This window comes from Mustela lutreola, chromosome 16, assembly GCF_030435805.1.
Source record: "Mustela lutreola isolate mMusLut2 chromosome 16, mMusLut2.pri, whole genome shotgun sequence".
NCBI lineage: Eukaryota > Metazoa > Chordata > Mammalia > Carnivora > Mustelidae > Mustela > Mustela lutreola.
Window position 1 is genome coordinate 13,552,388 of NC_081305.1, and position 14,901 is coordinate 13,567,288.

The following is a 14,901-nucleotide window of genomic DNA, read 5'->3' on the forward strand; positions in this document are numbered from 1 at the left end:
TTAATGTGGTGTATCACATTGTTTTCTGGATATTGAGCCCTCCTCTCATCTCCAGAATAAGTCATACTGAATGGTCCTTTTAATGTATTGTTGAATATAATTTACCAGTATTTTGTTGAGGATTTTTGCATCTATGGTCATCAGGAATATTGTCTTACAATTTTTTTTTTTTTTGGTTTGGGCTTTTTTTTTTTTCCAGTGTCTTTGTCTGGTTTTGGTATCAGGGTAATGCTGGTCTAATAGAATATATTTGGAAGCTTTCCTTCCTATTTGTTTTCTTTAAGGTTTGGTAGAATTCAAATGTGAATCCATCTCGTCCAGGACTTTTGTTTGTTAGGAATTTTCTGATCACCAATTCCATTTCATTATTAGTAACTGATCTGTTTTTCTGATTCAGTTTTGGAAGGTTGTATACTTCTTGTTATTTTTTCATTCTTATAGGTAATTTATGATCCAATCTGTTGGCATATGGTTTTTCATAGTAGTCTCCTATAATCCTTTGCATTTATGTGGTGTCAACTATTCTCCTCTTTCTTTTTTTTTTAATTTATTTTTATCTTTTTATTAACATATAATGTATTATTTGTTTCTGGGGTACAGTTCTGCGATTCATGAGTCTTACACAATTCACAGAAAAATATGGAACACTTCATGAATTTCAGTGTCATCCTTGCACAGGGCCCATGCTAATCTCTGTATCATTCCAGTTTTAGTATAAGTGCTGCCAAAGAGAACACTATTCTCTTTCATCTATTATTTTATTTATTTGAGTCCTCTTTCATTTTTCTCTGATGGGTCTGGCTAAAGGTTTATCAATTTTGTTTATCTTTTCAAAGAATCAGCTCTTGGTTTCATTCATCTTTTCTTTTTTTTAATCTTTCTCCACTTTATTGTAATTTTAAAATTTCTTTTCAGCATAACAGTATTCATTGTTTTTGCACCACACCCAGTGCTCCATGCAATACGTGCCCTCCCTAATACCCACCACCTGGTTCCCCCAACCTCCCACCCCCCACCCCTTCAAGACCCTCAGGTTGTTTTTCAGAGTCCATAGTCTCTCATGGTTCACCTCCCCTTCCAATTTCTCTCAACTCCCTTCTCCTCTCCATCTCCCCATGTCCTCTATGTTATTTGTTATGCTCCACAAATAAGTGAAACCATATGATAATTGACTCTCTCTGCTTCACTTATTTCACTCAGCATAATCTCTTCCAGTCCTGTCCGTGTTGCTACAAAAGTTGTGTATTCATCCTTTCTGATAGAGGCATAATACTCCATAGTGTATATGGACCACATCTTCCTTATCCATTTGTCTGTTGAAGGGCATCTTGAAAGGGAAATTCCACAGTCTGGTAACTGTGGCCATTGCTGCTGTAAACATTGGGGTACAGATGGCCCTTCTTTTCACTACATCTGTATCTTTGGGGTAAATACGCAGTAGAGCAGTTGCAGAGTTATAGGGAAGCTCTATTTTTAATTTCTTGAGGAATCTCCACACTGTTCTCCAAAGTGGCTGCACCAACTTGCATTCCCACCAACAGTGTAAGAGGGTTCCCCTTTCTCCACATCCTCTGGAAACATGCTGTTTCCTGTCTTGCTAATTTTGGCCATTCTAACTGGTGTATGGTGGTATCTCAATGTGGTTTTGATTTGAATCTCCCTGATGGCTAGTGATGATGAACATTTTTTCATGTGTCTGAGAGCCATTTGTATGTCTTCATTGGATAAGTATCTGTTGATATCTTCTGCCCCTTTTTTGATATGATTATCTGTTTTGTGTGTGTTGAGTTTGAGGAGTTCTTTATAGATCCTGGATGTCAACCTTTTATCTGTACTGTCATTTGCAAAGTCGATGTACATTAATCAGTGGCTTTCTTATACACTAACAATGAAAATACAGAAAGGGAAATTAGAGAATTGATTCCATTTACTATAGCACCAAGAACCATAAGATACCTGGGAATAAACCTAACCAAAGAGGTAAAGGATCAGTACTCGAGGAACTACAGAACACTCATGAAAGAAATTGAAGAAGACACAAAAAGATGGAAGACCATTCTATGCTCTTGGATCAGAAGAATAAACATTGTTTAAATGTCTATACTGCCTAGAGCAATCTATACTTTTAATGCCATTCTGAACAAAATTCCACCGGTGTTTTTCAAAGAGCTGGAGCAAATAATCCTAAAATTTGTATGGAATCAGAAGAGACCCCGAATCGCTAAGGAAATGTTGAAAAACAAAAATAAAACTGGCGGCCTCACGTTACCTGATTTCAAGCTTTACTACAAAGCTGTGATCACCAAGACAGCATGGTACTGGCATAAAAACAGACACATAGACCAGTGGAACAGTGTAGAGAGCCCAGATATGGACCCTCAACTCTATGGTCAAATAATCTTCAACAAAACAGGAAAAAATATACAGTGGAAAAAAGACAGTCTCTTCAAGAAATGGTGCTGGGAAAACTGGACAGCTATATGTAGAAGAATGAAACTCGACCATTCTCTTACACCGTACACAAAGATAAACTCGAAATGGATAAAAGACCTCAATGTGAGACAGGAATCCATCAGAATCCTAGATGAGAACATAGGCAGTAACCTCTTCGATATCAGCCACAGCAACTTCTTTCAAGATAGTCTCCAAAGGCAAAGGAAACAAAAGGGAAAATGAACTTTTGGGACTTCATCAAGATCAAAAGCTTCTGCACAGCAAAGGAAACAGTCAACAAAACAAAGAGGCAACCCATGGAATGGGAGAAGATATTTGCAAATGACAGTACAGACAAAAGGTTGGTATCACTCATCTTTTCTATTTCTATTTCTCATTTAGTTCTACTCTGATCTTCATTATTTCCTTCCTTCTGTTAACCTTTTTCTTCTTTTTCTAGTTTCTTTAAGTATAAGGTTAGATTATTTGAAATTTTTCTTGATTCTTGAGGTAGGCCTATATCACTATAAACTTTCCTCCTAGAACTGCTTTCACTGCATCCCAAAGATTTTGGACCACTGTGTTTTCAATTTCATTTGTCTCCAAGTATTTCTTCTTTTCGTCTTTGATTTCTTTGTTGACACACTTGTTGTTTAGGACCATGTCATTTATCTTCCAAATATTTGTTTTTTCGAGTTTTATTATAGTAATTGATTTCTAGTGTTATACCATGAGAGCTGCTTGCTATGGTTTCAATCTCCTTAAATTTATTGAGACTCATTTTGTGGTCTGACATGTGATCTCTTCTGAAGAATGTTCCATGTCACTGGAAAAGAATGTATATTCTGTTGTTTAGAGGGGATGTTTTATATATGTATGTTCAGTCTATCTGGTCTAATGTGTCATTCAAAGACTTTTTTTTTTTTTTCAAAGACTTTAGTTGACAGACAGTGATCACAAGTAGGCAGAAAAGCAGGCAGAGAGAGAGGAGGAAGCAGGCTCCCTGCTGAGATGAAGTCTGATGCGGGGCTCAATCCCAGGACACTGGGATCATGACCTGAGCCAAAGGCAGAAGCTTTAACCCACTGAGCCACCCAGATACCCCTCAAGGACATTCTTGATTGATTTTCTCATGGGTGATGTAAATAGGGTTCTACATTTGTTTCTGTTTTAAGATTTATTTATTTATTTTAGAGAGAGGTGGAAGGGGTGGAGAGAGAGGGAGAGAGAAACCTAAGTTTCATGTGCTCAGCATGGAACCTGACACAGGGCTCGATCCCACCACCCCAAGACCAGACCCAAGCCAAAACCAAGAGTCCCATGCTCAACCGACTGTGCCATCCAGGGGCCCCTAGATTTGTTTTTAAGTTCAAGTACAGTTGTCACACAAGGTTACATTAGTTTCAGGTGTACAACATAATGATTTCACAAGTCCTAGATATTTTTGTAACTGAAGATTCTCTAGGCCATTCTGACCTTAATATTGCCAAAAATGGAATTCTGTCTCCTAGTTATTTTGAAATTGTCACTTTCATTTTGTACCTAATTCCCGTATCTTTCTGAACCTTTGATGAAATGTTCTATTCTAGAACAAACATTTTTACAGTTCCTGATGTGCACTGCCAGCTTGCTTTCAGAAGGGCCAATTACCTCCCTATTGGTAATTGTTTGCAAATCCTGGGAGTTGTTTTCTAAAGAAATCTTTGCCAAATAGATTGCCAGGTGGATAACGAAAATGGCTTTAAGGTGTTGCTGTTATTTCTGTCCCTTTTTATTTTGATGAGGGTGGTCATTTCATCTATTTCTTTAGTTCTTGGTGTTTTGTGAGTTACCTGCTCCTGTCCACTATCTGACTTAGAGGGTGACTCGTTTTTTTCTTAGGTGAGAACCAGACCTAGGAAGTGACTGCAGGGGAACAGCCCGGCCTCCTCTGTCTCAACCCAGCTGGCTCAGATTCAGGTTTACAGATCAAAGAACAGCCAGCAGCACAGGATTTTGGTGGGTGGTCCGGCAAATAGTGCAGCTGACGCAGAATCTGCTGGGTTACGGGGGTGTGAAGGGGGCAAGGGCGGCTCTATCAGGTCATCCACATGGACACGCCCTCAGACTCGGTAGCTGACAACTGAACCTAGATCAGAAAGCAAACAAGTTTTGGTAATTTCCCTCTTCTGTAGCTCATGTTTTCTCTCAGTAGAATCCTGAGGGTAAAAACAAATCAGAGGAACCATGTCTATTTAGGAAGCCTTCCTATTCTGCTCCTGGGCAGACAGGTTCCAATGAACTGTAGACATACTCAGATAAAGCTACACCAATCAGCCATAGTTATGACTTTCATTTAAAACCTAACAACTGGGCGCCTGGGTGGCTCAGTGGGTTGAGCCGCTGCCTTCGGCTCAGGTCATGATCTCAAGATCCTGGGATCGAGTCCCGTATCGGGCTCTCTGCTCAGCAGGGAGCCTGCTTCCCTCTCTCTCTCTCCCTGCCTGCCTCTCTGCCTACTGTGATCTCGCTCTGTCAAATAAATAAATAAAATCTTTAAAAAAAAAAAAAAAAAAAAAAAAAAATATATATATATATATATATATATATATATATAAAATAAAAAAAAAATAAATAAATAAAACCTAACAACTTGGGGTGCCTGGGTGGCTCAGTAGGTTAAAGCCTCTGCCTTTGGCTCAGATCATGATCCCAGGGTCCTGAGATCGAGCCCTGTTGGGGCTCTGCTCAGCAGGGAGCCTGTTTCCAGGATTCCATCCAGGAGCCCATGTTACATTTAGCAGTCATGTCCCCTGAATCTAATCTGAGATAGCTTCTCAGACGTTCCTTATTTTTCATGACCTTGGCATATAGAATATTCCTCAATTTGGGTCTGTCTGATGTTTCTTTTATGGTTAGAAGGGAAGATCAGTTGAACTATTATTAATGTTAAGGGCTCTAAAAGTGAAAAAGAAAGTAAACTGTCATCTGTTTGCTGACCGAAATGCCTGCTGGCCATTCTATTTTGGCTTGTTCTCTGCATAACTATTAAACCATGCTCCACTAACTCAGTCATTTTTCTTTTATGAGAACTTGGGTTTTTTCATTTGTGGATGGCTAGAACCTCAATCTGACACCAATTATTAGCATTCTTAGGAAGAGTGTCATTTGTGCTTACAGAGAAAGCCCCTAAATAAACAGGCCCAGATTCCTGGGAAATAATGTGTGTTCTTCACATTCTGATGTTCAGAATAATCCAGAATTTATTTTTTTTTAACATTTTATTTATTTGACAGAGAGAGACACAGCAAGAGAAGGGAACACAAGCAGGGGGAGTGGGAGAGGGAGAAGCAGGCCTCCCACTGACGAGGGAGCTCGATGCAGGGCCGATCCCAGCACCGGGGATCATGACCTGAGCCCAATGACTGAGCCATCCAGGCGCTCCTGGAATAATCCAGAGTTTAAACCATGCTCCAATTCCTCAGTCTTTCTCTAGATCACAATCACTAATCGTTTTGTAATAATACATTATTGTTTTCTAAAATTGAAACATAATTCATATACCACAAAAGTCAACCAAGTGTACAATTCACTGGTTTTTAGTATATTCACAAGGTTTCACAATCATCACAACTATTTAATTCCAGAACATTGCCATCACTCCAAAAAGAAACCCCATACCTATTAGCAATCCCTGCCCACTTCTCACCGCTCCCCACCCCACCCCAGCTCCAGCTGCCCTTGCCCGGCAACCAGTAATCTACTTTTTATGCCTATTCTGGATATTTTCTATAAATGGAATCATATATATACAATGTGGTGTTCAAGAACCCTTTTTGGAAGTCAGAAGCTGACCCCAGGTACTTTCTCTGCCCTAATAGTGCTAGTCTCCCCTGTGAAATGGTGCCTCTGCTTGAATGGCAGAGAAAAGTCACAAATGAAGGAAAAGGAAAGCACTCTCATGCCCCTTCAAGGTAATATTTAATGACTCATTACACTAAATTTAATTACTTTTGTGATACTAGTGGCCACTTCTTGAGACAACCATAAAGATAACAACTTTGTCTGGTGTTCTCTTTTGAAATGAGTCCTCTGAGTTGAAAAGTGATTTTCTTACAAAATTACACACATGCAGGGTGCCTGGGTGGCTCAGTGGGTTAAGCCTGTGCCTTTGGCTCCAATCATGATATCAGGGTCCTGGGATCGAGTCCCGCATCAGGCTCTCTGCTCAGCGCCTCTGCCTGCCTTTCTGCCTGCCTCTCTGCCTGCTTGTGATCTCTGTCTGTCAAATAAATAAATAAATCTTAAAAAAAAAAAAAAAAGTTAGCTCCTCCAATTCTTACAACAGGAGACAGGTACTATTACACAGCATAGAACCCAGGCACAGAAAGGTTAAGGAACATGCCAAAGGTCACACAGGGACTGAACAGCAGAGTCAAAACTTAGGCCGTGGTAGCATTCTTACCCACCAGGCTCTACTGCCTCGTAGCCACTAAAACACCCCACCCTGTGTTCACGGTACTTAAGTGACAGTTAAAAAAATCAATAAAGGCAATAAAAATCATTAACTTTTGTGACTAATTAACCCGAGCCCCTGGTTAATTAGGCCATTCGGTTTGCTGGCCAGTTATCAAATGACGAAAGGAAGGCAGAGCCAATCCTCTCTGGTTGGCTTTTGTTCTGTTAACATTTGCTGAGTGCCCTTGACGTGACAAGCACTGTGATGGGCACTGGGGATAGATAAATAAAGAGGCTCCTAGACAGATAATCACCGCCATGGAAGCCTACAGAAGATTCACAATGCACCCAGAGGAGCAGAGAAGGCTTTTTTGACCCTTGTGTTGCAACTTGAAGAAGGAGTCCATTTGCCAACCAGACAAGCAAAGGAAGTCTGGACTCACTGTCTGGCAAACCTCCTACCCTCCAGACCTGAGGCCAGGCAGATTCCTTCCCCTCTCTTTACAAACTGATTTCAGTCCCCTAGAACACAGGAGCAGCTCTGGCTCCCTACATCTGCCAGAGCAAATATTGAGAAATGTCCGGCTCCGTGACTTCAGTGTTGCACCTTATTGCGTGTGCCACAGAATGGATCCATTCCCCCACCCCTGGCCACCCGAAGGAGAATCATGTGGATTGAGAGGCAGAGGAAAGTCCCAGCAAATCTGGGAAAAACGAGAGGCTACTGAGGAACGCAGACGGTGAGAAAAGAACAGAAAGAGAATGACCAGAGATTGATCCTGCTAAGTTTCCTGCACACCGGGGCACGGGGAATGCAGAGATGGTGATGGAATATTGCCTGACTTCAGGACAACAATCCACAGTGACAAGGCATGTGAATGCCAACTCTCTCCCAGGAACCCTGTCTCCTTTCTTAAAAAATAAATAAACTAAGAGTTACAAGCATACCCATGAACATACATCAGTATTTTCTCGAGAGATTTTGTATATGACCAATCTATCAAAGTGACCGGTAAATTTGCTCACAAAAGTTATAGATTTTTACTCCTCTACTGATTTTTTTTAACTACCATTAAGTTCCCACTTAGGTGTCAGTGAGCCCTAACATGAAAATTATTAACTGCAATGCTTATGTGTCTTGTGAATATTTGATCAATGTATTCTTGGCTTCTTGTGCTTGTGCCAAAGTGTGGACTCTGGGAAAGTGTATATATCTCTAGTTCTTTCACATTTGTGCATTTCTGAGGGCAGGGGCCATATTTATTTAACTGGTTTTAAGATTTTCTTTTGTTCTATGTGTTTGACGGAGAAAGAGAGATCACAAATAGGCAGAGAGGCAGGCAGAGAGAGAGAGGGGCAAGCAGGCTCTCCGCTGAGCAGAGAGCCCAAAGCAGCCCAACCCTCTGAGCCACCCAGATGCCCCTATTTAACTGGTTTTATACAGCACTAGTTTCATGCACAAGGGAACACTTAATTCAATTTAATCAAGAAGTGGATGCTTATTCCCAAGAAGGGGTTAAAGTAAGAGCACATTCACACGTCTCAATTTTTAAAAACTCATAAAACAAATGTAATTTACAAGTACCAATTTACAAGTACCAAATAAATGAGACCAAAATATGCATCCTAATTAATAAAAATGACTCAGTCATTTGGCTGAGTCAGTGGCTCAGTTGGCTAAGCGTCTGCCTTGAGCTCAAGTCATGATCCCGGGGTCCTAGGATAGAGCCACGTAACCAGCTCCCTGCCGAGCAGGGATGATCTAGCCTCAGAAGCCACCCTTTGTCATTTCTATGGTATCCTACTGGATACATAAGATTAGCACTATTCAATAAGGAAGGACATTCAATCAGAGAAAGACAATTATCATATGATCTCGCTGATATGAGGAATTTGAGAGGCAGAGTGGGGGGTTTGAGGGGTAGGGAAGGAAAAAATGAAACAAGATGGGATCGGGAGGGAGACAAACCATAAGAGACTCTTAATCTCACAAAACAAACAGGGTTGCTGGGGGTAGGTAGGGTGTGGAGAGGGTAGTTGGGTTATGGACATTGGGGAGGGTATGTGCTATGGTGAGTGCTGTGAAATGTGTAAGCCTGACGATTCACACAGACTTGTACCCCTGGGGCAAATAATATATAATGTTAATAAAAATGTCTAAAAAAATAAGGAAGGACATTGAGGGGCACCTGGGTAGGTCAGTGGTTAAGCATCTGCTTTTGGCTTAGGTCACGATACCAGGGTCATAGGATCAAGCCCCACATCAGGGTCCCTGCTCAGTGGGGAGTCTGCTTCTTCCTTTCCTACTCCCCTGCTTGTGTTCCCTCTCTCGCTGTCTCTCTGTCAAATAAATAAATAAAATAAAATAAAAAAGAAAGGAAGGACATTGATGTTAGGAGGCAGAAGTCACTGTGGACCATTTGGATTATGGCTACCCCATCATTCAACAAGTTATACAAACCAGATACCTAAGGTCATCTCTCCTCTCATCCTTGTATCTACTACTGATATCACTTTCCTCTTTTTTTTTTTTTTTTAAGATTTTACTTATTTATTTGACAGAGAGAGATCACAAGGAGGCAGAGAGGCAGGCAGAGAGAGGAGGAAGCAGGCTCCCTGCTGAGCAGAGAGCCGATGCAGAGCTGGATCCCAGGACCCTGAGATCATGACGGGAGCTGAAGGCAGAGGCCCAACCCACTGAGCCACCCAGGCGCCTCTCCCTTTCCTCTTTTGATTCTGTCAGTTCTGCTTCTTATATTGCAGGGTGCTGTTGGGTGAGTATGTACTTAGAAGTGTTATACCTACTATACCCTTTTATGATTATGAAATTTCCCTTTTTGTGTTTAATAATATTTTTGTCTTAAAATCTATTTTGTCTGATATTAGTATAGCCACTTTGGTTCATGTATGGTTACTCTTGGCATGTGTATTTTTCTCCATCTTTTTACCATCAGCCTATTTGTGCTTTTGAATCTAAAGTATGTCTTTTGGGATGCCTGGGTGACTCAGTCGGTTGGGCATCTGCCTTCAGTTCAGGTCATGATCCCAGGGTCTTGGGATCGAGTCCCACATCAGGCTCCTTGCTCAATGGGGAGCCTGCTTCTCCCTCTGCTTGCTGCTCCCCCTGCCTGTGCTTTCTCTCTCTCTCTCTCTGACAAATAAAATCTTTTTTAAAAATTAAAGTATGTCCTTGTAATTAGCATATAATTAAATCTTTTTTAAAAATATTTATTTATTTGAGAAAGAGAGTGAGTGTGGGAGGTAGGGGCAGAGGGAGAGGGAGAGAGAGAATCTCAAGCAGACTCTGCACTGAGCATGGAGCACAATGCAGAACTCTATCCCAGGACCCCAAGATCACCACCTGAGATGAAACCAAGAGTCAGATGCTCAAGTGACTGTGCCCCTCAGTCACCCCAAACTGAATCTTAAAAAAAAAAAATTCAGTCTGACAATCTCTGCCTTGAATTTGGGTAGTATCAATTCCTCTAACTTTGCCCTCTTCCAATATTGTGTTGGCTATTCTAGGTCATTTCCTTTCCAAATAAACTTTAGGATATGTTTGTCAATAGTCATAAAATAACTTACTGGGATTTTTGGGGGGTGGGTCATACTGACTCTACAGAAGAATTTGGGAAGAAATTACAATTTGACACTATTGGCTCTTCCTATCCAAGAACATGAAATATCTGTCCATTTATTTAGTTCTTTGATATTTTTAATCTGAGTTTTATAGTTTTCCATATATATATATGTATATATGTGTGTGTGTATATATATATATATATATATATATATATATATCTTATACCTACTTTGTTAGATTTGTGGCTGTTTCATTTTTTTCAGTACTAATGTAAATGGTATTATGTTTTTTAATTTCAAATGTCACTTGCTCATTGCTGGTATATATAGGAAAGTGGCTGATCACTGTATCTTAACCTTGCATTCTAAAACCTTGCCATAATCGCTTATTTGTTCCAGGAGCTTTGGGGTTTTTAAAAAATTTTCTATGTAAATGATCATGTCATCTGTTAACAAAGACAGTTTTCTTTCTTTCTTCCAAATCTGTATACATTTTATTTCCTTTCCTTGTCTTATTGCATTAGCTAGAATTCCAAGTATGATGTTAAAGAGCAGTGATGAGAAGGAACATCCTTGCCTTCTTCCTATTCTTGGGGGAAAGCTTTGAGTTTATCACCATTAAGTATAATATGACCTATACGTTGTTTTACAGATACTCTTCATAAAGTTGAGAAAGCTCCCCCTTTATTCCATGTTTACCAAGAATTTTTATCATGAATGGCTGCTGGAGTTTATCAAATGGTTTTTCTGATTCTATGGATATGATCATGTGGCTTTTCTTCATTAATTTGTTGATGTGATAGATTACATTAATTAATTTTCAAATGTTGAAACAGCCTTGCATACCTGAGATAAATTTCATTGGGTCATGTTCTATAATTCTTTTTATACATTGTCAGATTTAATTCGTTAATATTCTGTTGAGAATTTTTACATCTGGGTTCATGAGAAATATTGGTCTGTAGATTGTCAGGTTTTGGTATCTTGGTAATGCTAGACTCACAGAATGAGTTAGGAAGTATATTCTCTGGTTCTATCTTCTGAAAGAGATTGGAGAGAATGGATATGCTTTTCCTCCTTAAATATTTGGTAGAATTCACCAGTGAACTCATGTGCGCTTGGCACTTTCTGTTTTGGAAGGCTATATACTGTTGAGTCAGCTTCTTTAGCTGATATAGCAGATATAGGCCCATTCAGATCATCTATCTTGTACTGTGAGTCTTGGCAGATTGTGCCTTTCAAGGAATTGGTTCATTTCATGTAGGTTATCAAATTTGTGAACAGAGAGTTGCTCATAGTATTCCTTTACTATCTTTTTAATATCCATGGGATCTGCAATGATATCCCCTCTTTAATTCCTGATATTAGTAATTTGTGTCACCACTCTTTTTTCTTAATTATCCTGGCTAGAGTTATAGCAATCTTTTCAAAGAACCAGCTTTCAGTTTTGTTGATTTTCCCTATGGATTTCCTGTTTTATATTTCATTGGTTTCTTTTTTTAAAAAGATTTTATTTAGTTATTTGAGAGAGAGTGAGAGAGAGCCCAAGTGCTGAGAGGGCCAGAGGGAGAGAGAGAACCAGACTCTGCTGAGCAGAGAGCGCGATGTGGGGCTCAATGCCGGGACTCTGGGACCATCACCTGAGCTGAAGGCAGATGCTTAACGGACTGAGATACTTGGGCACCCCTATTTCATTGAGTTCTGCTCAAATTTTTATTATTTCTTTTCTTCTACTTACTTCAGATTTGCTCTTCCATTTCTAGTTTTCTTTTTTTTTTTTAATTTTTAAAATATTTTATTTATTGGACAGAGAGAGACAGCCAGAGAGGGAACATGAGCAGAGGGAGTGGGAGAGGGAGAAGCAGGATTCCTGCTGAACAGGGAGTCCAATGTGGGGCTCGATCCCAGGACCCTGGGATCATGACCTGAGCCGAAGGTAGATGCTTCACAGCTGAGCCACCCAGGTGCCCTCATTTCTAGTTTTCTAGAGTAGAAACGTAGATAATTGACTTAAAATCAACCTCTCCTTGTGAATGTTCCATGTGAGAATGAGAGGAATGTGCACTCTGCACATTGGTTGGATGAAGGGGTTTATCTATGTCTTTTATATTCCTAATCCTCTTCTTTGTACATAAGTATAAATACAGACAGTCTCTATGTGTATATATACATAGGCATACAAATGATAAATACAGTTTGCACAAGGTCCCTTGAATATATAGGTATAATTTGCATGGATATAATCTGATGGTATACTTTAGTAATCCAAACTATTGATATATGCTTGGAAAACTTTACCTCTGCCTTAGTACTACCACTCTCCAAAGAGAGGAAAAAGGAAGCCAGAATCACCAAAGAGACTCTAAGCCCTATGGAGAGCATTAATCTTCCCAGAGTCTATGATTTCTTGAGGTCCTACTAGGGGGAGTGTACTAGTTTACTAGGGCTGTGGTACAAAGTACCAAGAACTGAGTTGCTTAAACAACAGAATTGTAGTGTTCCAGAATTCCAGAGGCCAGAAGTCTGAGATCAATGTATCCACAGAGTTGATTCCCTCTCAGGACTGGGAGGGAGAATCTGTTTCATGCCTCTCCCCAGCTCATAGTGGTTTACTGGCAATCTCAGGCATTCCTTGACTTAGAGGTACATCCTCTTACTCTCTGCCTCATCTCCCTGTGCACCTGTTTGTGTCCAAAACTCCCCTTTTAATAAGAATGTGAGTCATATTGGATTGGAGGCCCACTCTACTTCACAACTAATTACACCTGCAATAACCCTATTTCCAAAGAAAGTCACATTCTGTGACTGGAGAGGGAACATAATTCAACCCAGAACAAGGAGCAACTAGGACGGCTGGTGTGACAAAATGGAAATAGATAACAGAATTTGGGCTCCAGTCTTAGGCTGTGAACACTCTGTTGTTGGCCCTGAGCAAACTGGGCAAAGGGAGGTCCTATAGATGATACCAACGCTTCTCTTCTGGTTCTGTTATTCTCAAAATAGCACAGCTGTGGGAAGACTTAAAACATAAAGTTTTAAATTAGATGGATTTAAAACAAGCCATCAATGAGAGAGAGAGAGATCTTTTGAGAGGACTGTAGAATGAAGAGGCCCAGGACACAAGGGGCAGGGTCCCTGAGACTGGTTTGCAAGAAGAGCTGCCCTCACCACACACGGTGTCACAGGACCACTGCCTTCAGGCTGTGATCATTTCCAGCCTTTTCGGAGTTGCAACACCAAACACGTTACAGTTGTTTATTTGATTTTGTGGCATTGCCTGTTACTCTCTATCTCCCTGCAGCTTCCCTCTCCCCCAACCCCAGCGCAAAGGAACTGCCAAACATGGACTTACTTTTAAAAATCAATTAGGTCTTGCCAATTTTGTCATACCCTAAGATCATTCTATCCCCTTTGTCAAGGATATAAACAAAAGCAGATGGCCACTGGGCACAGAAATGGATGGAGGAGAGAATACTCTGGACTACCCAAAGGACCATGTTTAGGAAATTATAAATTATTATTTTTTAATCACCTTACACTATTTTATTTTTTTTAAAGGTTTTATTTACTTATTTGACAGAAAGAGAGAGAGGCAGCAAGAGAGGGAATACAAGCAGGGGGAATGGGAGAAGGAGAAGCAAATCTCCTGCCAAGCAAGGAGCCCGATGCAGGGCTCTATGCCAGGACCCTGGGATCATGATCTGAGCTGAAGGCAGACCCTTAATAACTGAGCCACCCAGGTGCCCCCACCTTACACTATTTTAAAGCACTTTCACTATAGCAAGTACATAAATTTGGATGTCCAAAGTTACTGGAAAAAAATATTAAACATTAACATTATTTGGAATAAGGGATTCTAGACTTATGGGTGACTTTTTTATGGGTGATTTTAAGTTTTTCTCTACATTTTTCTCCATTTCAAATATTTCTACTATAGTAAGTGCGTCTAATAATCCAAAATAATAATATTGACATCATTTATTTATAAAGCATTTTCATTTCTTTATTTGACAGAGAGAGAGAATGGAAAAGCAAGGGGAGCAGCAGAGGAGAGGGAGAAGCAGGCTCCCTCAGCAGGGAGTCTGATGCGGGGCTCAATCCCAGGACCCTAGGATCATGACCTGAGCTGAAGGCAGTCACTTAACCACTGAGCCACCCAGGCACTCCAATAGTATTGACTTTAAAAGATGAAGCTTATTCCTCTAGTTAGCAAATGTTTATTGAGCATTTACTACATGCCAGGTACTGTTACAGCAGTCAAAAAACAACAGCTCCGGGCGCCTGGGTGGCTCAGTGGGTTAAGCCGCTGCCTTCGGCTCAGGTCATGATCTCAGGGTCCTGAGATCGAGTCCCGCATCGGGCTCTCTGCTCAGCGGGGAGCCTGCTTCCTCCTCTCTCTCTCTGCCTGCCTCTCTGCCTACTTGTGATCTCTCTCTGTCAAATAAATAA

General features: G+C 40.5%; 1 non-coding gene across 1 annotated transcript; it reads right to left on the reverse strand.

The window, feature by feature from the left end:
• Nucleotides 1–633: 633 nt before the first annotated feature.
• Nucleotides 634–737, reverse strand: LOC131818986 (U6 spliceosomal RNA). The gene has a single exon (XR_009349000.1). It is a non-coding gene; the product is annotated as a U6 spliceosomal RNA (small nuclear RNA).
• Nucleotides 738–14,901: the final 14,164 nt, after the last annotated feature.